Below are 23,675 nucleotides of genomic sequence, written 5' to 3'. Positions count from 1 at the left end.
CAATAGGCAACCGAAAAACAAAACAAATCACAACAGGCTTTAAATGCTAAACAGATCAGCATTGTCTGATAAAAAAAATAACACTAAAAAATAAGAAAGACCTTAAAGAAAAATAAAGAGGACCCAAGAGATGCATCATCCTTAGATGAGCTGCTTTACATTTTAAGTTACAGGCACAATATTCTGTTTATTTAAAGAGATTGTATGTGAGAACTCAGCACAAATTATTAATCAAAGGAAACTTGTATGTTGTTTTTCACAAATAAAACACTGAAAATGTGTGTTTGTTGAGTCTCTGCTTTTATATCTAGTCAATTGAGACCTCAAACACGTTTTTCTACCTCCATCTTCTCATCAACTCTGACCAGATTTCCGGTCAACTGCTGAGGAAAATTGTCCTATCAGCATGATTCTACCACCACCATGCTTTATGTCAGGAATATTTTCAGTCTGGTGTGTAGATGTCTGCAGTACAATCTCACTGAGCCAAAAATGAAAATCACACTTTTTATATTTTTATTGGAATCACACTTTTTATATTTTTATTGGTAAACCAATAAAACAATCATTTTCTTTACTTATGTGCTCTGTTCCCTTCCATCCCAAGAAAATGACTTGTGGTTGTAATGTTACAAAACAGGAAAGGTTAACTAGTCAGAATAGTTTTGGAAGGTTTACAAGGATGGTTTAAAGACTTCCACACAGGTCGTACTTGGGTATCAGATGCCAAATTTATTTGAATTAAAACAAAGCTTAGTATTTCAAACTTGCTCTTAATTTATTTATTTTTGTTGTGAGGTGTCCAACTAAATAGGTACGCGACTATTGCGGTAATTAATAGATGGAAGAAAGCGTGGAAATAAATTTGGGAGACATGTCTGTATGTCATAAGAATAAGGGAGAAAGGAAAATGACATAAGGTGCTTGGAGACACGTTATAATTTAAAAAGGAGGAAATGCCCAGTTAGGTAAATGTGAAATGAATGATTCCAAATCGTCCAACTTAGTTTAGCATTCAACACGTGTCGTGAGGAAGTGATGAGGAGAGGGAGATGAAGGGAGGAAGGAGAGGAGAGAGGGAGGTAGAGAGACGTTGCTAGGTGACGGAGCGTACATACTGAATTTTAACAAAATCACGGGAGAGGAGAGAGTGAGTGAGAGGGACAGAGAGGTAGCAGCCAGCAACATGTAGCCTCGCTGAGTGGAGGAAAGGTCCAAACTGTGCGCGCGCCTGATTCCTTGCCTTGTTTTTCTTTTTTCTTTTCTTTTCTGGGGGGGACAACATGTTTCCGTTTCATCCCGGGGACATTATCCCGCAACATTAGTATCGATCCGGCTGCATGCCGCAGGAAATGTCCAGCGGAGGGATGGACAGATGGATTTTGGTGCACGGAGAGAAGAACTGGAGAGCAAAAAGAGAAGAGGAAGAAGAGGTGGAAGAGTGTGGGGCTGCTGAGAACAGTGAGTAAATTCTTCTGTCTGCTGTCGGACACTTGTTTTCCTCTCTCCCCCCCTTTGGGTTCTCACGTTTGAAGGTGAAAATGTTGCGCCACGTCTCGGAGAACTGTCTCCAGATTTGCCCTTCACATTCCGGCTCTCCACTGTGTGATGGTGCTGCGTTTCTCTGGAGCTTCTCGTGCAGACTCTCCACCGGCTCGCGCTGTTACGGGCAGGACGCAGCCGGCCGGTGCGCGAGGCTTTGACCCCTATGTCATTGATGCGCACGCACGCCACACTGCTCGTGTTTTTTTTTTTTTGTTTTTTTTTTTGGCTGTCTTTCACCCGACGCGCACAAGCATACAGACCGGTGTCTGGTCTGGTCCCTCCACCCGCCCCCCCTCTCCACCTCTCCCTCACGCATAAACTCAGAGCATAAGTTCTAGTCAGTGACAGAAGCAAGCAGCTGTGATTCAGAGGTGACATTTCTGAAAAGCCGCATACATGCGCCTGCGATTAGCGCACAGACATTTGCATTCTGCAATTTCTCAGCTGGCTGTTGCGCATAGCCATCATATGTGAATTATGGCTTTCTCCAGAAACCTCCCCCCTCCACCTCCTTTTTCCTCACCCCCTCCTTTCATCCCTTCAGTGTTATTAGCTGTGGGGCACCTATCAGATCTGGGATCCGTCTTCTGGTGTTTGTGTGTGCGCGCATTAGCAGCTGGTGCACCAGCAAGGAACAAGCTGTTTGCGTGAAGATCACTCCTCAGGACAGACGGGGGAGATTGGGATTCAGAGCTAGGAGAATTGACCATCTCTTTCCTTTCCTTCATCTTTCCTTCCTTCCTTCCATCCATACATCTGTCCTTCTCTCCCAGTACTGCAAATACAGACAGTTCCTCAAAGCTTGATGAGATAAAACACTTCAGGGATTGATGATGATGGTGCCATTTTGGTTGTGTGTTTGTGTTTGTGTGTGTGTGGGCCTGATTCAACAGTTTGTCTTCATGCTTCACTTCAGTCCGCTGTGAATTGAATTTCCAGTCATGTAGCAAAAACACACTAATCATTCTTTTATTTCTTTACAGCTGCCTGTGTTAGTCTACATGGAGCAATATGGCAGAGTAAGAGCTCATGGTCAGTGTGGCATTAGCAAGAAAGATTGATATTTTCTTGGGAAAACAACAGGGCATGAAGTAAACATTTTTGCGTATGTGTGTGTGGGGATGCCTTTCTGACTCTGATACTCCCATGATAAAAACCTAAAATAAATAATTTTAAACTTGTTCCAAAATTCTAAATTCAAAACTGTGTATCCAAACAATTGCATTGACCATTGAGAATTGTCATTTTGCACTTGGTTGTATGACCTTGTGGCCCTTGCTGTAAAAAAAACAAACAAACAAACAAAAAAAAACAACCTCTGGCATCACTGTCCTCTTGCTTCCTCCATTTTGAGACTGTCAGCTGCTGAGCCAGCAGTGTTTTCCTGGTGTTTGGCCCAGTCCAGACATCCAGTCTTCTATAGAGCTGGACACTGTGTGTCTGATAAAGATGGTTGCTTTCTGTCTGAGATTGTCAAAGGCTGAAAAGCTTATCGTATATTCACTTTCACCCTCCCCTTTTCAAGGCCATTCACCACCAAGGTGAGTCTCTGGTCATCCGTGCAGAAAGTGGAGTGTGAGCAAGGCTTTCTTTTGTCATATCAGGTGCTTTGATATAAATCAAAAATGATCAAGACGGTTACCAAGAGTTGTTGCTTAATTCCCTACAGGTCAGAGTTTGGAAGACGATGTGATAAAAAAACAAACAAACAAAAAAAAAACAAGGCTACAGGAGGCATGCTCTTAAAACCAGTTTGGGAATGTGCTAAAATGTAACAAAACGGTGGCAGTCTGTCATATTCTTTAGTTAAATACACTGATTAGACATAACATTATGACCACCCACAAGTAGTCAAGTGAGCATTAACAGAGCACCACAGTTTGTCACCATGGGGCTGCATAACCTGTAGAAATAATGTGAAACTTTGAAAAACGTTCTGAATCTCTGGGTTCTGAGATAAAAGTGGATGTTACATCATGTCTCAGAGAACTGTCTCCAGCTTTGCCCATCACATTCCGGCTCTCCACTCTGTGATAGTTCATGTGCTTTTGGTACATGTACCATATACCAAATGCTTTGTTGCAGTACATACTGTACTTACTGAAACAGTATCCCTTAGTGGTTGTGGCAACATTTAGCAGGGTAATGTGCCATGCTAAAAAGCAGAAATTGTTAAAAAAAGTTTAGAGGAGCACAACAACTTTGAGATGTTGACTTGGATTAGCAAATAGTTATGGTCACTGCTTACTAATATCAGCAATACCAGTGGACACCTTACTTTTATTAATTCAAAACCTATAAATCGAGATTGCACCGTACCCTATTCATGTCCCACTGGTTTGATCAGATACAAATTGACAGAAGCTCAAAGAAACTATTTATTCTTGAGAGGTTCGTTATTGGTTGGCAGCCATATTAAATTCGAATGCATGAGTGCTTGTGAACCTACGACTTTCCAAGTACAAATTCCTTCTTCTCTACAAGTTACTGTTAACATTTTATCAGTATCCTTTCCAAAGAAAAAACAAATGTGAATGTGGTGCTTTATTTTTTGCAGTATTGATTTTGTGAAACACTTTAATATGGATACTATCGATTACTTGTCACCCATTCTGAATAATTCACAATCAAATAAAAATCTCCCCTTAGTCAAGTGAAAAAGATATCAAGTGATACTTCTGCATCATAGCGGGAAGGAATTTGGTTTAGGTTTTTTAGTCTCTCTGCAGACTCCTCATCTCAACAAAATGATAAATGATATTCAGTCAAGGCACTTGTGATTTACTTGTAGCTTTCTGCAGGAGAGTGTTTCAACCCTGAATGTTCCAATTCTTTTCCAAATATAATAAGTCAGCAAGTGTCCCTGATGGAAAACGTTGCCTGATAATTCCATTTGGGGTGAAATCTTGACAAAATATTGGTACATCTAATTCAAAATGCTTTTCATTAGATTACTAAAGCTTTTCACATCATACCATTAAACTAAATCAGCTCTTTGCATACAAGCATACATCTGAAACAAATGTTGTAAAATGTTCTGCAACCTGTGCAGGTAATTTTTACAGAAATAGAAAAGAGAACAAAAAACTGAGTAATACTCCAAGCAAGTTAGAAACTATTTTTATCTTCAATCCCGGGAAGATGATTGTAACTGATAAACAATAAGTCACAATACCAATTCTATTATACTTTTGAAAGTTCCACGAGTGCATTAAACAAGGAAAATAGCTTAAAGAAGCAAAAAGACCAGAAGGCGCTGGCAACTGAAGCTTTTATCAGAATTCCAATGCCCTGTATTTCTGTTACATCTCTCCATAAAATGAAAGAAATGGAAATTAAAGTTAAGCTTAAAGTGAATGTGGTTTGGATCTTGCCGACAGTCTTCTTTATTGTTGTCGTGGTGAAAGTTTGGAACATGCAATTAAGATTGCAAGTTCGTCTGCAGGGTTGGTACTTTAAATGTTGACTCAATTAACTTTGAGTCTGATAAGTGAGTTGTTTGGTTTATTTCAATGAGACCCTTCATTATGTTCTATATGTTTATCCAACTATCTCTCTCTGTTGTGTTTCTGTTTATTATCACAATGTGATAGCAAGTTGTTAGGTAATTGTTTGTAATATGTCCACTGCTGTTGCGTATTTATGCCTTGCAGCTGTCTCTGTATCCCAGCCTTTCTTTTTTCATCAGCTGTTGGCAACAGACTTTTGGAGTTGGGTCGATGATGAGTTCACACTACCCGACTATCCAGATCCATGTTTGTTTGACTGTGACTGAGGTCGCGTTGGATCGGTTCTCACACACTTGCAGACCCCAGTCTTCATTCCATCTCACGCTAACAGATTTTTGCTGTGACTTTTCCTGGTGTTTGACTGCAGCTACAGTAGACTGATGCAGATTTGACCCAACTGGTAATATGGAATAAAATAGGGAAGAAGTTAATGTATTGTGGCCCCAGCTTCAGTTGAACCTAAGCAAAGAGGTGTTGTTTCCAAAATTAAAAGCTCCTGTAGAGTATGATTAAACTCCCCTTACTAGCTATTAATCAAAAAATATTGCTGATGTCTTTTTGTAAACAATATTTTTTTAACATTTTGAAAAGTGACCATTGCAGAAGTAAAGAGATGGAATATTAATTTAGGATGTATTTCAATGAATAATTTAATGTATGAGGTGCACTTTAATGCAACATAAGGGTATTGCTGTGGACATGAAACGCAGTGTAAAAGCGCTGTGGCCTTATAGCAGTGGAGAACAGCTATGTAAAATGTATTGGCAATGGTCACCATTCCACAGACATGTTACTTTACTGCTCACATCTGGTTAAATGATAAAAGATACCCTGTAGATTAAAAACGTGTCACTGCTGTTGTGTTCCCTACGGATTGTTGTCACCTGTCATGCTGACCACAATCTTTCAAAAAATATTTACTGTCAGCAAGATCTCTGCATGTGTGCAAGTACATCAAGCTTTAGAATTTCATGGGCCATGTAATGACTCACTAGAGGGACCCTGAAAATCAGCCACGACACAGGAGTGAGCAGAAAACTCAGATATTTATTAAAACACAGCTCAGACTGGGCACACTGTATCATCAGCTGCAGCACTAGCTTGGCGATCAGGTACTGGAGTGATCAGCTGTGGGATGAGGAGGAGAGCAGATGCTGCACTGACGCAGGGCTCAGGAGGAAGTGCCCGGGGAGGGGACACGCTGATGCAGGGCAGCGCACTAACTCCGTGAAGCAGCAGAAGTCCAGCAGAAGTACCAAATCCAGATCCAAATTCTTGGTCAGACGGGCCGAGGTCATGCACGATGGGGCTGAGAGCAGAATCTGTGGGAGTAGGCAAGAGCAGTGTAACCAAAACAGGCGTGGGTCGAAATCCAGATGGGCGGTCAGTAACAGTCCGACAAGGGCAAGGCAAAAGGGGCAAATCCGGGGAACAAGAGCGCGGTTGCAACGATGAAGGCGAGATAGGACTGCTGGGAAACTACTTGCTGAAAGCGTACGATAATCTGGAAGCGTGGTTGTGACTGAGAGAGGCTTAAGAAGGAAACAACCAGGGAGTGACACAGGTGCGAGGAATAACAGAAATGAAAAATCGGCTCAAAACAAAAAACACCGAGCACCATGTGAACATTAAAGGCCATTGTAAAAGTGAAAAAAGTGTTAAAAGGCAGAGGGATCATAAAGAGCTCTCAGCATGGAGAGCTATAGGGTGGTGTAAAACAGGTTCAGAAACGTTTGCTCTTTCTGAAAGCAACCTTGTTGTAGGTGTTGCATCCTTTACTACAGAACTGCAGATAATCCCGTAATCACTGAGGTCTTTGAGGCATCCAGGCTGAAGAGATAATAAGCTGCAGCTGTACAAAGGACTTTTAAAGAGAAATGTTTCCAAAAAGTGCTGGCAAACAGCAAAGCACCTGGAGTTGGTTGAAAACAGAGGAAAGTGAGTGGTAAGCACAGCATTGTCTGCAGAGAGAGGATCCAGTTAGCTGAATCTGAGGCTCCAATGAAAGAATCAATCATTGGAAGTAACACCGGTAGTCTGGAAAGGTAAAAGAGTAGCAGATGGGGAGCTTCTTATTTACACCTCCACAAGATTTCTTTGCAAGCTGGAGTGTCGACAAGTCAATCTTTCACCAAATGCTGAAAGTGTCTTGAAGAAAATCTTAGTCATTTGCAGGTTAAAGCTCATTGGTAAATATGTTGTATGACTATTACCCATTACATTTGTTAAATGAGTTGTTCATTGATTTTGATAGTTGCAGTGATGCATCTAAACAGCACTATCAACCCAACCAGTTTCATGGCCCTCATGTAGTTTTGTTGCATTGGACTGTCTAACCTTAGGGTTGAATTTACTTGAATGCCAACTCATGGGAAATTTAACAAGAGTTTTAAATGTTTAGTTAGGAGACTTTCCTATTGAAATTCAAACTGTTTGAATGACCTTAAGAAAAACAGCTCTTATTAATGTGGTAAAATTTTTAGATAATTGTCAAGTGCATTTGATTAGTTGTACAATGAGCACAATTGATGAGCACACACTGCACTGACATGGAAACTGCTTCCTTAGACTTTATCCATTTGAAAAAAACCCAAAAAACTTTGGGAAACTGGAAAGCATTATAGTTTAATATTTTTTGCACCAGATCCATGTAGTTTTACTTTCCTATAATTATTGGCAAAAATCCATTATTTCTTTTTAGAATTTTGTGGGATCAATTAACTTCTTAGGAAATTTAGGGGTTAAAAGTTTACAATTGAAGCATATTCTTTTTAAAAATCATAACATGGCATATGTGTTGAGTGTGGAGAAGCACTTTTCTCTGCATGCTTGTACTTCAGAGCATTTCTCTATAACTAGGTTTGGTTTCAGTACAAAACAAACTTTTAACAGCTTCTGACATTATACTGCTCTGCCTTTACAGCCGATAATGCAACAATCACACGTGAGAAAGCACAGCAGGTTTTGGAAACACAGAGGGCAATTTAATTGCCCAGTATGCTGTTATATGAGTCAGGGTGCATGCAAACTGGACCTCACCTAAATCAAATGTGTATGCTGTTAATATAGTTGTGCCTTATGAAACGGTGAACCTGTGGTTGTACAGGTCTGTAAATCATTTAACTGAAATAAGGCCTGGATGTGTGAAATTAATCAAAATTGCTGGAATCTGGAATTATATTTCAACCTGCCTTGAGGTCTCTGAGGTTTTCAGTATGTGACATGACTAAGAATAAAGCTAGAGAGGTTAACAGTATCTGTTACTTGTTAGCAACAAATCTTTGGATGTTAGACATGTTTAATCCCACCTGCAACATGAGCGAGGACAGAAGAAGGGGGGCTGATCCAAAGACATGGGAGAGGAAATGGAGTAAGGAAGGGAAGGAATGATAAATGAAATAGATTAGAGCAAAATGAAGGCACAACAAGAATCAAACCCCCCACTTGTTGCGCGGAGGCGCCTCTGTGTAACTTGCCACCTGCTCTGCTGTGTTGCTGTGTTTGAATACGGCACTAGAGCTTGTCATGTGTCATCACTTTCCACAATCCATCACAGCTTAGTGGTGGCGAGGCAGAGCAGACTTGTCTCTCTCTCTCCGTCTTTCTCCTGCTCTCCCAGCGCAGCTGATCTTCCTCTCTCGCCCTCCGTCTCTTTGTTTACTTCTCTTCGCTACAATCACACAAGTTCAATTGTAACACTAAGTCGGTTGAATATATCATTTCTTTCAGATAATCCTCTGAATGCAGTTGAAGTGTTCTCATATTCATGATTTTTGTGAAAGCGATAGTCTGTGTTAGTTAAAAATTTGACAACAGACTAAATGAGTTCATCCATTTTCGTATTTTCTTTGGCTTACAGCCTATTCCACTCCACTTCTTTTTTACTTGATTCGTTACCTACTGTTCTTCTTTCTTAACTTATGACTTTTTTTACTCGTTTATTTTCCAATTTTATGCCCTTTCATCTGATATCTTCAGTTCTGACTTATTCTCTTTTTTGTAGATTTAATGTCCAAATTAATCTCTTTCCTAATGCTCTGTCTATAATATAGTCTTTCATTCCCTCTTCCTCATTTCCTACTTTAATTTCTTTCTTCTTACCTTCTCTTTATTTAAATTTTTAATGGTTATTCATTATACGGCTGAGGATATTTAACTGATACCTGCATTAGCTGGTGTTCTCTTTCTACTCAGTAATTGTTCTTTGCCTCTTTTTTCCAGTTTGTTTTTTCCTATTTTAATGTTCTTTTCAGCTTTTGTGCTTTATTCGCTTTCATATTCTTTACCAGGCTGGTAAATTTATTGCTTTCACTTCTCTGAGGTTTAACCATGGTGATCAGGTCAAGGAGTGAGAGTTAGACATCCCCTTTTCCAGACTTACTCTCCAGTTATTGTGGTGAATCCCAAGTTGTTTCTAGGCCATAAGGAATACAGAGTGCATTGAGGAGGTTCTAGGTCCGGTAGAGGGTCACCTCCTCGTAACGCATGCCAGGAAAACCCTTAAAAGGAAGCACTCAGTGGCCTTCCTGATCAGATGCCGGAACCAACTCAGCTCTCTTACTCAGTGCACAGGAACAGCACTTATAAGCTATTCTACAATGGGAGTCTGATCTTCTGAACCTACCTTTAAAACTTAGCCTGGTCACCTTACAGAGGAAGCTCTGTATAAATACGTAATAGGCTGCTACGCTCTTTCTTCAAGTAGTGGAATATATTTAAGTCAGAAAATCCCAACATTATTTTGTACAAAAATGTTATCCTTCCAGAAGAGGAAAATATATTCATGTTTTACCTTGGTTTCATTTTAGAATTTTCACTATGTTTATGGGAAGAAATGATTTGCAGCTATTTTTTTCATTCATCATCACTTCACAAAATTAGTCATTTTTAGGCATTTTTTAAAAACAGTAACATTTCAGTTTCTTTATTACATGCATTTCAATTCAGTACAACTCAATTACAGCTCAGTTTAACTCAGATTCAGATTTAAATATAAATATTTCCGTCTTTCTTTTCGTCTTGCGTTTCTCTCCTCTACCAGGTCCAGTTGAATTTTTTGTGAAAATCAACTCTATTGCATCCATCACGTTTCCTCTTGCTTTTTCTATACATTTTCCAATTTATCTTCTTATGCGAGTCTTCAGCTTGGTTTTTCCTCTGTAATTTCCCTCACATTACTCCCTCCCTCTTTAATTAATTGTTCATTCCTCCGGATCCTCCTGCTCCCAGCCGGGCCATTCATATCTGCAGATTTTTTTTTCTCATTCTCCTCTTTATCGGCACGCTAAATCAGATTCTTTGAATGGATGCCTGAGAACAAGGAGATGAATAAACCACAATACACTCCTAGGTGTTTTTCATCAAACTTCGACATCACTCCCGCTTGTCCTCAATGTTCCACCTCCTCATGCACAAACATACTAACACACTCTTCTTCAGCACATCAGCTCACATGTCTGTGGACATAAAACTAAGTGGACAATGGACATGCAGTATCGGACAAAGAGAAAGTATGGTGACTTGGAGAAAGAAGGAGCACAAGCATTTAAGCAGAACACAGGGATGACATTTTAAGAGAGGAGTTCTATTAAAGTTATTGAAGAGAAGAAAAATAAAGAGGGTTAAAGAATAAAAAATGAAGGAAATGATGGTGGAAAAGAGGTGAGGAGGTGATGAAACTAGAGAGAAATAAAAACTAGCAGAAGGAGGCTGCAGACAGCGTTCTAAGAGATACAAAAAAAAAGAATGAATAAAAATATGTGAAAGATGTAAATTGCCCGAAGAAAGACAGAGGAATGAAGAAATATGCACGCAAAAGAAATGAAGTAACAATGAGAAAAACTGAAAACCACTTAGCAAGTAACAATGCGTGGAGTATGCGCCATGAGTCGATGGGGAAAAGAAAAGAAAGCCATAAGAAAGGTGAGAGCGAGAGCAGAAGAGATGGTGGACAGAAGCCAGCGGCTGACATCTGTTTGAGGCAAAGGACCGCAGTGTCAATGTTAATCGAAACATGCAGAGTTAACATTTGTTGGCGTTTAACAACGATGCCATTGTGTGTGTGTGTTTCCAGCAGCAATGCAAAAGGAAGAAGAAAGCATTAGGCCACCTTTTCAGAATGATGAATTAACCAAATACCTGTGAATTTTTTTATGACATAAATTTATGAACTACTGATTAATTCTGGGCCAAATTAAGTTTGCTCTTTCATTTGACCTTGATTAGACAAAAAGAACCAAAACATTCTCTCAAAATCTTGTTCCCTTTCCACTTATGTGACACATTTTCACTTTGCCAAGGGATTCTCATCTATGCAATCATCAGACCTCCCTTTGATAAATGGGGTGGCCTTTACAGAAGTGTGCAACAGAAAATGGTTTCCCTTTGGTGAGTGCTTGGCTGCACATGGGCATCATATGTGCACATAAAGGGTCAATGTCTTTGGTTAATTGCATTTTGTGGCATATTTTTTTGCTGCCTGCTAATTTTGACCTAAATTCAGTTTCTAAACAAGGAAAACATTTTCTTGCCTTTTGAAAGGAGATAGAAAACACAAGTTAGCAACTCTCTTGTGGCTATTGTAGAGCCTTCCCTGGTCTGTTAGGGATCTTAAGGTTGCTTGAGTCTTGTTTTGTGAACAAAAAAAGAAAGCACTTTTAAGAAGATTTTGATTTAAAAACAGTAGTATAAGCATCTTATAGTGTGGATAGCGTTACAGAAACACTAGTCCTCTTGTGTTTATTATGCAGAATATAGACTCTTGTATTAAGTTTTATAATGTGAAATACTGCCAACATTTCCAGATCCTGCATGTTTCATGGCAGAGATGGAAAACTTAAAAACATCCTTAAGTAAACATGCCCACAATGAAAAGTTTTGCTCCTACCTTACCTGATTTTTTTAAAAAAGTTTTTGATTGTCCAGTCACCAATCAGGACTGAAGAAGCTAAATAAGCTCATTTGATATATATTGGATCTCTCATGGTTCTTTGTTGGTTGAAAAACATTTTATTTATTGTGTTTTTATGGAACCTTTTGAGAGCCAGCTCTAGAATCAGTCCACATATAAGAACTAGATATGTGGAAATGATACACCACATGCAAGTAAACACAATTCAGAAATGTCTACACAACGTAAAGTCAACTGCAGCCCTGCTAACCTCAACTCGACCACGCTGCTGCATTTTCCCTCCATTTTTAATGCAGATGCCTCACTCTGGGCTCTGAGTTGATCTGTACTAACACATTTAGCCTTACTTGCTTCCCAACATAAGATAACAGTATCAAGAATTGTGTGTAAAGATTAAGGGTTTCTGGTCTTAGTGTGTTTGGCTGAGCTTATCTCGATCTCTGGTTGCTCCTTCCGTTTGTGCTACATACCTTGCTAATCCCTCGCTTGTGATTATCCAAGCAGGTACATCAGATATTTAAAGTAAAAGATCTCTGGGATCAAAGGCACAACAGTTTGTGGAATGAGAGTGGAAGCTGGAGAAGACGAGAGAGAGGAGGATAAAAAAGGACATTCAGCAGAACATTCTGGAATTGAAGTGAACTAACCAGGGGCTCACCGGGCCCTTCTGTCCCCGCAAATCTACATCAGCGGATTAATGTGGCTTTACCCGACTGAAGGAGGAAACAAGTAGAGGGGAATAAGGGATTTGTTCAGTTCACCTGTAACCCTAACTGATGTAGCTCTCGCAGTCAGGGGCACAGTGGAATAACAGTGGGTGAGTGGTGAGAAAAAGGATGGCAGGAAAAAGAAGGAGGTGAAGAAAAGCGAGATGGACAAGCAGGCTGTACCCGTTGCATATTTTCACCTGGAGACACTTCTATCTATCCTCTTGTTTTTGCTCAGATGCTCCCCAGTGAGTTGTTATATGCCCCTGTTCTTTGCTCACCCCTTCTCTTTTTTTTATTTGCTTCAATCCGATAGACAGCTCAGCTCAGGTTTGTCTTCCTTTTACCCTCCAGCCACTGTACATTTCTGACTTTGTTGCCTATTAGCCTCCAGCCAATGTGAATGCCCTTTCCAGCTAAAATTTGAGCTGAATATTCTTAGAGGAGCTTTGGACGGAGACATGCTGTTCAGAAACTGCCTGCATGACCCTTCGGTCTGAAGCACAGTGCTCAAGTTAGACAGGATTCTGCCTCTCAGGGTTTCAGTGGGTAGTGCAGTGAATGCAATGTAGTCACTTAGGCAGGGTTCGAATCACTGCGCAGACCGCTGGGGGATCTGAGTAAGACGTTCCCTTTGTTTTAAGACTGCTGCCAAGGTGGAGGACTACACAGCACTGTGTCACAAGCTTCCTTTTGAACAAATGAACTGCTGTGGTTATAGAACTGAAGTGATAGGATTATAGTGACGCTGTAGATGAGTAAAACAGCTCATTGTATCACACTGCGACACATCTTAAGATCACTGACTTCTAGAATGGCAGTTAAATGTTTAATCACTGATAAAAATAATAACGCTGTTTTAAAAAGAGTATGATGGAATATTTATCTTTTTACAAAACTGCTAATTATGTGTTGAAGTTCCCAGGGTTAATGGTTTCTGCAAAATTAGAATCAGTATAAATGTATTAGTCAGGATAAAGTGGAGGTGGAGGTGTTCCAGTTACTTACAGCCCAACACAACCAAACTCACAAATCAAATCCCACTATCATTTTTTTCTATTTATTTTCTTTTTATCTATTTTATTTGTAATAAAATCTGTGTTCCCAAATACATACTTTCATTTGACCATATAGTTTCTTTTATTTTTATTAAAAATATATTTTGTAAGCCACTTATTTTCCATTTCACATTAGAAATTCCATAAGCAAGCATTGCTTATTTATAGAGTAGGTGAAGAAAAGAACCTTTTAAAACATTTGGCTGGGGTTTATGTTGATTTAGCATATTTTATGTTTATTTCACACCGACACATTAAAATGTGTTACAGTAACTGTCAATTGTCAGATGCATGGTTTTTATGCTTGAAAAGAAAATCTTTGCTTTGATCTCATGTGCACTGAAAAAAAATGTTTGATTGCGCAGCATCAACCCACATAGATTACACAAACATGTCTGAATTCACTGACTGAATTGTGATTTTGTAGTTGCATTTAATAACGGATATCCCAGTAAATGTTTTTGTCCCTTGATGTTAGTGTGACTCATTTAAGATTAATGATGTACCGACACTAACAAATGCATGGACATTATGAGTACATTAGAATGATTAAAATCAATGACTCTGCGTCAGCTGTTTTAAAACACGGTGCTGATACTAACTTGGAACTCCGATATGATCCATTACCTTATTTTATATGACTTGCATTATCAGCATAATTCCAGAGACACACTTCTTATCCATCTGTTCGTGAGCCACAGTCTTGAATTTCTACTTTATAAGCTTTGCTGTATTAGATTTTTGTAACTGCTGATGGTATTGTGATGCCTGCTCAGTTACAGAATCCAATCACTGATCACTCAGGTCAGACAATGAAACCACTGATACAGACTCATCAGATATTGGAACTTAAACTGTCTTTAAAGAGGACCTATTATGCAAAATAAATGTTATGCTCTTCCATCTGGGTCTCTATTGCTTCTAGAGACAGTCCAAGCACTTAAAAAATACCCATCAGTTTCCTGGCAGTAAGTTAATATTTTTGGTGTTTGGAAAATTAGTTGTTTTAAAAACTTACCAATTATTAAGTCGAGATCAAGCCGGATTATTCAGCTGATTTCACAGCTACAGTATATGCTCTGCACTCTGAAAAAAAGAAGTGCTTTGTTGTTAAATTACCATCCAGACATCACTGCTGCATCCTTGATGCTCAAGAGGCTTCACTTCTTCTGCTTCTGACTTAGGGTCATAAATGTACAGTTGTACATTGCACATGTCTTTGCAGCCATATTCACGTACAAATGTTAATGTTAAGTTAGGGTAGGTCTACAGCAGTGGTTTTCAGTTCTGGCCCTCGGGGACCACTGCCCTACATAATTTAGGTGTTTCCCTTCTGCTACACACCTGACTTGAACAAATGGGTGATTAACAGGCTTCTGCAGCACTTGACATGCACAGGAGGCCATGCAGTCATGTAAGTCAGGTGTTCTGGAACAAAGACACATCTAAAACATGCAGGGCAGTAGTCCCTGAGAAACACTGATATGCAGGCTACAAAGAGCATGTTCATTACATTTTATTGCACAAAATCTCAGCAAATGAGATTTTAAAGTGGTCAGTTTTTGAGCATCTTTCAGAATGTTCTGTTTTTGGGCCTCTTGTCACTTTAAATCTAAGTACCCTGCTGGCTCCGAACCCTAACTTCTTCAAGGAGGCATAACAGGTCTCCTTTATTAGAATTAATAACAGTAAAATCAGATGGAAAAAATGAAAGCTTAACTTAAGTTTTTAGGTTGGTGCTGTGTCAGATAGGATAGCTGAGTCCAGATTTTGCTTTAATTCACAACATTGCTGGTAAGAGTTCAATATGCAACTATCAAGACTCCTTTAAATTACCACATACTGAAAGATCTGCTACTATACAGCATAATTGGATCTAGTTTAATCATTGCTAATTACTAATGTAGATAATAATAAATCAATAAGTAATCAACCCAGAGGAAATAATTAAAATTATTGAATAGATTTTAAAATCAGCAGCCTCACAACTACAATGTAATTGTGCTGAAGATACTTTAACCAATCACAGTTGGGAGAGCATAGAATATCATTTTCCTCTGAGTAACTTTTTAGACTAAAGCCGACACTTCATTAAAATCAATGATGGTATTACTGTTGTTTTAAGTTGTTCATGCACACTGGAAGAGTTATTCTGTCTTGAATCATTAAGAGTCCATGGCATACTTGTTGTTATTAAGATTTTTCTGTCTCCATTGTTGATATTTAGCCAATTTCTCTTTTTCAAGAAGTAAAGATGTTTGTGCCTTTCTTAATTAGAGTAAAACTGGGTTATGACCATGACATGTTTTCTGTGATATTGATCCTTTCCTGCTGTAGACAGGTGTGTTTATCTTTGCCTCCTTTCTGCTGAAATCAATAATGAACTCCTTGGTTCTTTTGACATTGAACGGCGAGTTATTCTCTGTGCACTACACAGATATGACTGATGATAGTGGTTCGGCTCCAGAGACTTTAAAACTTTACAACAAACTTCTCATATCAGATATACAGTTTCAGCACTGGGACGATAGGGATTTGGGGATCGCCTGATAGCTCTGTATAAAAATTCCCTTCTCACCCACCGCGGGTGGTTCTTATCCTCTGAGCTCGGGTCCTCTACCAGAGGCCTGGGAGCTTGAGGGTTCTGCGCAGTATCTTGGCTGTGCCAAGGACTGCACATTTCTGGACTGAGATGTCTGATGTTGTTCCTGGGATCTGTTGTAGCCATTGGTCCAGTTTGGGGGTGACTGCCCCGAGGGCCCCGATGACCACAGGCACCACTGTGGTCTCCACCTTCCAGGCCCTCTCCAGTTCCTCCCTGAGGCCCTGGTATTTCTCTAGTTTCTCATGCTCCTTTTTCCTGATGTTGCAGTCACTTGGTATTGCTACATCTATCACAACGGCTTTCCTCTGTTGTTTATCCACTACGACAATGTCTGGTTGGTTCGCCATTACCATTTTGTCTGTCTGGATCTGGAAGTCCCACAGGATCTTAGCTCTGGCGTTCTCCGCCACCTTTGGGGGTGTTTCCCACTTTGATCCCGGGGTTTCCAGTCCATATTCTGCACAGATGTTTCTGTACACTATGCTATATATATATATATGCTATATATATGCTATGTATATATATATATATATATATATATATATATATAGGCAGATTGATAGAAAGACAGACAGGTATCCATAGTACTTTTCCAGCATTATAGTGGCATGTTTGTGGAAAATTATTTCAACATTTAAAAGAAATGAATAGCTGCGGTGCAACAGTAAACATAAACATATAATTCACAATATCGGAATACAGAAATGTCATTACCATAATGTGTGTTTGAGTTCATGACTCCCACACAGTAAATGAGTCATAAATTTGCTGAATAGATAATGATGATGCTGACACAATGTAATACTTTATTGACGTTTTTATTATTATTTTTTAAACAAACAAAAATCTTTGTCAAGCTTGCTTGGTTTAAAGCTATAAATATTTTCTCTTAATCTTTTCTCCTTTGACACCAAAGACTTTTGCTCTGCAGATCCGCCCCATCTTCTCACAGTCCACTAGGTTAATAGGATAATAAGGACCATTTGCTTCAGAAGATCTCTTTAGTTCTACCTAAATCTCTTCTAATTAGCCAATTTTCCTGACATCCATTGTTCATTGTATGCAGAGATAAAAATGCTATTACATAATCAATCAGCTATGTACGAGTGATTATTACAGTCAGGGAGAGAACTGTCTGCCTCTTACTCTTTGAACTTACATGGATCCTTATTCTTGCATGGAAAATAGCTTTTGATGGGTTTGTTTTGCATTATTGTCCTGGACAGAAACATCCGTACTTTATTCCTTTCCTATCATTGTAATATTGTGAGGATTTCAGATAAGGGTGTCAGCTAAATTATTGAAATAAAAAGGTTGCTGTAATATTCAGTGCTTGCTCTGTTTGTGGCACCATTTCTTCTCTAATAAAAAAATCTTGAAGGCTTTGCACAATACATTGATTTTAGGTAAAGCCTGGAATCTTACAGTTTCCAGAGTTTACTCTGTGCCACTGAGCCATATCAGTGATGTGTTTGTTGCTCACCTTGGCAGTAGTTGCAAAAGAAAGGTGTGATGCCACCTGCAGAACCAGGTAGTGTACAATCCTGGAATAATGTGACATAAGAGAACAACGGAGCCAGTTTTAACTGCAGGTTTACATGTTGACTTTATTCAACACCACTGCCGCCTCTCTGGAAAACTAACAATTGTTTCACATTCACTTCAAAAATTGGCACATCCTATGAAACATTGTCAGTGCTTTGTCAAAAGTGACTGTAGGGATTTGTTGGTGAAGCCAAGTATATTTGTTTGCTGCAATAAACTGAAGACCTGCACAGGATGCAACCTGTTTCTACCTCAGTGTTAAGTGGAACCCTATAATACATGATAGTGGTACCATAAAAGAAACAGCAATCAGGATTATAGTATTTTGTGCAGAGAAATAAGAAATGAATGCCAGCTGAGTGATGTCTCTATTGATCTACTGCTACCATTTGCAAGGTGTTTAAGCAATGTTAAATCATGCTAACAAATCTCACAAATTTAAGATGGTATGCAATTTCCACTCAATATCTCTCTCATTAGGTGAACTGAGCTGCTACATCTCAGTAGGGGAAAAATATCAGAAAACATGAATACAAGTAAGATGAGTAACAAATGGTATTGAACTTTTTCACCAAATTCCAATTTCTTGAGCTATTAGTCACTTCTTCTTCGGAAATGCTTGGTAAATGTAACTAAGTTAAGTAAAGACTTCTTTTGAGTTTGTGATTGGATATATTTGATAAAACATACTAGAAATTTGACCTAACAATTTGCATTTTAAGAAAATGAAAAATAAAAAATCTTGACATAATTCTTTTAGTGTTAAATTATTGGGTTAAATGTTCATGATTTATCTTTTTCTGCATTGGTTGGGTTTATATGTACAGAATATAATTCAGTTGCATGTGTTAATATGCACATTAATTATTCTAAATAATTAAAATAATAGACACACATTTTTAAAGTTTAAATTAAATACTTAAAGCATCTTAGAGGACCCATGTTGAGCCTTTTTTCCTTCTTATGTCTCCCACCAACAACTCAACTTTGCCTCTAATTTGCTTAAAATACACTTATTAGTGCTTCATACTATGATATATGAACATAGCTGCATTATGGACAGAATGATGTTGCCTTCAAGGCAACTCACTTATAGCTAATAAAACTCATTGATTAAATATGCATTTTGGCAAAGACATCAAGTTCAGGGCATTCCCAAGTAGCGATGGAAGCTCCTTCGATAATAAATAATATGTATAATAAATTATATAAAATAAAACATCCTTTCAAAATGCATATATTTTATGGCCAAGCATGTACCGAACCCAATATTTATTATATTTTAATGTCTTATTACTCCCTAAATAAATCTGGAGATTTACCGAACAGCTTGGCTGAGATAAATCTGCAATAACCTGCTCTTGAGTGAAAGTTGTTTAGTAGTCGCTAGATGGACAGATGCTTAAGGAGCTAAAGTTGGCTCAGAAAGCCATAGAGTAAGAGGAAATCTTTGAAATGAATGAAAAATGGGTTGTTTATTGAGAGAGATCTTCGAAACTGTGGAGAACCACTGGGGATGTTCAGGGAGGAAAAAAAACACCAGAACAACCAGAACAAAGCCAACATACACTCTTTATGACATAACAACATTTTGCTGCAGTAAATTCTAAAATGGAAATCAAAATTATTGTCTTTTCTTCCCCCCTCGGTGTTTGTTTTCAAGGTTCCTCAGTTGAAAGCCCCTTTTCTCTAACCTCAGATAAAACTGACCTTGTGATTTTGTGTGCATCACGACGTGTCCTGTGTCCTGATAGCTCAGGAAAGACTGTGATTATCTAGAGTCTGAGGTAAATAATTCACATGTTTTCAGTCCTACGGAGAACCTTGGTGGCTCTTGGGCATCTCCTGCTGGAAGGCAACACTGTTCTGAGAATTTAATTATGTCTGAAAAGCTTAGTAATAATATTTTTATCCTTTAACCACTGGAGGTAATTCTAGGTGAAAGTAAAATAAAGGAAAATACATAAATATTTAAAATAAATAAGTTACAGAAGAGAAAAACTGTTGAAGGTGTTGCATCAGGTATTTAGTGGGAAAACAAAACAGCCAAGACTGAGGAGCAGGACGAAAAAAAAAAACAGATGATAATCAAACAGACTCCTGAACTAGACAAGTAATAAATCCAAGTAGGTCAAATTCAAATAACAACTGAGTTTGGGAACTATACTGAAGCAGACAAATAGACACAGTGCTCAGCTGGAGTAGATCCTAACATAAATCCAGGTGAGAAGGCAGGTAAATCAGCAGAGAGCTCCAGGATCTGACAGGGTCAATGAACAGCAGCCAAGTGAAGATTCAGGGTGAAGTCAGGGTGAATGAACAGCCTCTCTAACTAAAGACTAAAGGAAAAACTGAACCGTATAGACAAGAGACAAGAGGAAACAATAAAACCATTAAATCACTGGAGCAAACAAGCAGAGTTAAAACCATGAAAAAGAACTCCTGGAGAGAAGAGGACATAAATTCACTTAGAGTACCAGGAAAAGCTCAGTTCTCAGGTTAAAATGGAACTTTAATAGTTTGGGTCAAGAAACAACTAACCGCAAGACAGTCTCCTTAAAAATTCAAAGGAAAAAGACAAGAAAAGTAACCTGAAATAAAACTCAACCAAAGCCTCGAGAAACATGATCAACATCAAAATTGACAGTTTACTTGTCGGATATTAACTAATTTCAGGCCTAAGCTAAAGTTATCAGGATCTTTGATTGGTATTTAATGTTTTTGAAAACACTCCCCCGCTAAAAACAGTGTTTACATAGTATTCAGTGACGTGCGGAGAGGTTCATGGCTGGTGAGGCACTGACTTAATCAAAATCATAAGACCCCCTGCGTGTTATTGTTTACATACGGAAATTTTGCTCATGCGGACAACATTGAAAGGCAAATAGACTATATTTTCACATCCATAGCCGTGCTGCCATGGTAGAATAATTCTGTTAACTCAATGATGCTTGGAAATATAGATATTATTAATTTAGTCCTATGCTGCACAGCAAAGGGAAACCCATTGAAGTACAACTCAAAATCACCTTTTTCTCGCTCTCTGTATCGGCCAAGCTACATGTAGACTCGTTGCATGTAGCTTCACTTATTTACTGTACGGCTAGCTCATTGTTACTGTCTCTTACTCTGCTGTTGTGGAGTCACAATATCTGGGATCATGAGCGCCCCCTGCCATGAGGCAAGAGAACTGCCTGCCTCACCTCAAGTCTGTTCTCTGCCATTTCTGATCGTTCCTCAGCACACGAAACACGTTACACACACAGTTGGTGACAACAAACACTGTACATTATATAGATAAACTAAATTATGGGAAATCAGTATATTAAATGGTTTTTAACCATTTTATTGGCAACGTGCAGACAGGAGGAGCATGCTCTCAGAATGGCAGACAGTGCAGTTAGCGAGTGGTTGATCAATCCCAGGTGAGGCTCAGCTCACTGCTGCCTCAATGGCTGCGCTTCCGAGCATTTGAATGGGAAAATGCGAAAATTCAGCGATTTTGAAGAGAAAATAATAAAAATTGGTAAAGCTAAATGAAAAATAAATACTTTATAGTATTTAAAACACAGGATAAAAATAGCAATATAAATGATCTTATTATATTATTCTTCCATGATGACAGGTGAGGCAGAACCTCACCGTCACTGATAGTATTAGATATTCCAACTAAAAACTTCCTGGACCATGCTAGTAGGAGATGATAAAGTCAACATTAACACCATTGAAATTAAAGGACACCTTAGCATGACTAAAGCAGTGGTCAGATTAAGATTTACTAAACCCATTGTAACTTGATACTGTTGACCATTTCCTCATGTTCATTAACTTTCTGATTATATTTGAACCTCAATGGCAACATGCGGGATGATATGAAAAGAGTAGCTCAGCTATAGCTATATAATAGTTTATCTAGGAAAAACAAGATTTTCCTTGCCTGATTTGAAAAACCCATCATTTAAAACCATAACAATTAGGAAAATCCATTGGTTTTCCAATTTGCAAATAATTCTTTCAATTAAATCTATTATCATAACTCTTGACAATAGACCAGAGGGAAGATCTATGAGTCATAGGCCATTGTTTCAATGATCTCCAAATGTTAAGTCCACATGGATACAAAGCAGACGGAGGTTTGAAAATCTGCACGTGTCCCTGGTTTTTCTCATCTTAGACCACTGAGTACAATATGATCTTAAAATCATGCACCGATCAGAAAGAAGTCCCATTGTTACATTATATCTCCCAGCTGGCCCTGGGATACAAAATGTGCCAGGTGGAATTGGATGTCTGAGAGTGTGACGTAAGCAGCACCCCATTCTAACCAACAGTGCTGTCACTCAACTACTTCAGTGGTGCTGGCCTTCTGCGTGGTAGCACGCAGTCAGGGGACTTGGCTAGCTTGATTGGTTCACGTGTGAAGTGCCAAAGACTACTTACAGAGGGGATTATCTTTGCATGCATATCACAGAACCACAGTGTGAAAAGGGACATCATTTTTAAACCATCTGCTTAATGTTCTTTAGCTCCACCTTGTGCCAACAAAAGGCTCTGAGCTACACAGGATGGATTTTGTTAGTCTTGTGGTGAGGTGTTCACAGGTGAATCCTGGGTGTTTAGGTTATGTCTGTTGGCCTGCAGGGTTTTCATTGCTAATATCAGCTCTGAAGGTCCCACAGATGCTTTACTCATTTAATTACTGTTTTGTTTGGAAACAATAATCCCCTGGTCACATTTTAATGTTTTCTAAGCAATTCCTGAAAATATACTGCTTGCTTTTGGAACCAGAACATTTTGCTTAAGAAAGCAGGTAGGCCATACTAAAGCCTGATTGAATGAAAATGTGAATCTGCGTGCACTAAAGGTCTCATTAAACTGTTATCATAGATAGTGGCACTTAAAGCTCTCAAACTGGCTGTTAAGATCCCTAATCCTTGCTGTCCACATGCAGGGTACTTTGTTGTGTGTTTCCGGATTCAACTTTTTTGGAGCTTCATACCTGTCCCACTACCTTCGTTTGCTCTGTACTTCTCTCTTCTGGCGGCATGCAACGCCACAACACCATGGCAGCAGCTGACAGCGTAGAGCAGATATTTGTCACATTTTGATGACCTCTTTGTGAATCTTTCAGTTTGCCTTCTCTTTATAAGTGTTCAAACCTGTACTTTTGCTTTGCTTGTGTTCTTCAGTTTGCCTGCTTGCTCTTTTTGCACACTCTTTCCCTGAACAAATAACCTCACTGGTTTGCATTGTTCTTGGCTTATATTTATGTTATGATATAGGCTACACACAGGTGAACTCCACTTACTAATAGGCTGATAGGTTGCACTACTTTTTACTGAGATGAATCAGTATGAAACTGTGTGATATAAATGTTTGAAAGACATGAATCTTTTTCTTTCCACTTCACAATTATGTTCTGTGAGTCAGTCACATAAAATCACAATAAAAGCATTGAAGTTTGTGGTCATGTACCTAATTTGGATTTAAACACTATGTGCCCTCTTTGGTTTGTTCACCTTTATGCAGCTTAGAGGAATATCTTGCTTTTGTGAATCATTCTTTGTTCTCTCCTTGCCAGGACTATACTTTCAATTTCCTGTATTTTCAGATTTTATTTGTAAACATTGTTGGAGGATCATAAACTATGACGAAATATCTTAACATCTTAAAGCATAAGGATAACACTCCACATAGACCTGCTCCTAAAACACTGCCATGGGGGGAATATGTCAATAATCTAAGCGATTCAAGTATTCTCCAGTTCTTTGAAATAAATGTAGCAGTTTTGTGAGT

At 38.8% G+C, this 23,675-nt stretch overlaps 1 protein-coding gene across 1 annotated transcript in view; it reads left to right on the top strand.

The window, feature by feature from the left end:
- The first annotated feature begins 1,143 nt into the window (after nt 1-1,143).
- Nucleotides 1,144-23,675, top strand: part of LOC102220283 (glutamate receptor ionotropic, NMDA 2D-like) — a 179,081-nt gene continuing 156,549 nt past the window's right edge. Inside the window, exon 1 of the mRNA XM_005808183.2 lies at nt 1,144-1,461. The gene's annotated coding sequence lies outside the window, so the exon portion shown is untranslated. The remainder of the gene's footprint in view (nt 1,462-23,675) is intronic.

Source organism: Xiphophorus maculatus, chromosome 13 (assembly GCF_002775205.1).
Source record: "Xiphophorus maculatus strain JP 163 A chromosome 13, X_maculatus-5.0-male, whole genome shotgun sequence".
NCBI classification, from domain to species: domain Eukaryota; kingdom Metazoa; phylum Chordata; class Actinopteri; order Cyprinodontiformes; family Poeciliidae; genus Xiphophorus; species Xiphophorus maculatus.
The sequence above is the reverse complement of the archived record's forward strand: the minus strand, read 5'-3'. Positions and strand labels throughout refer to the sequence as shown.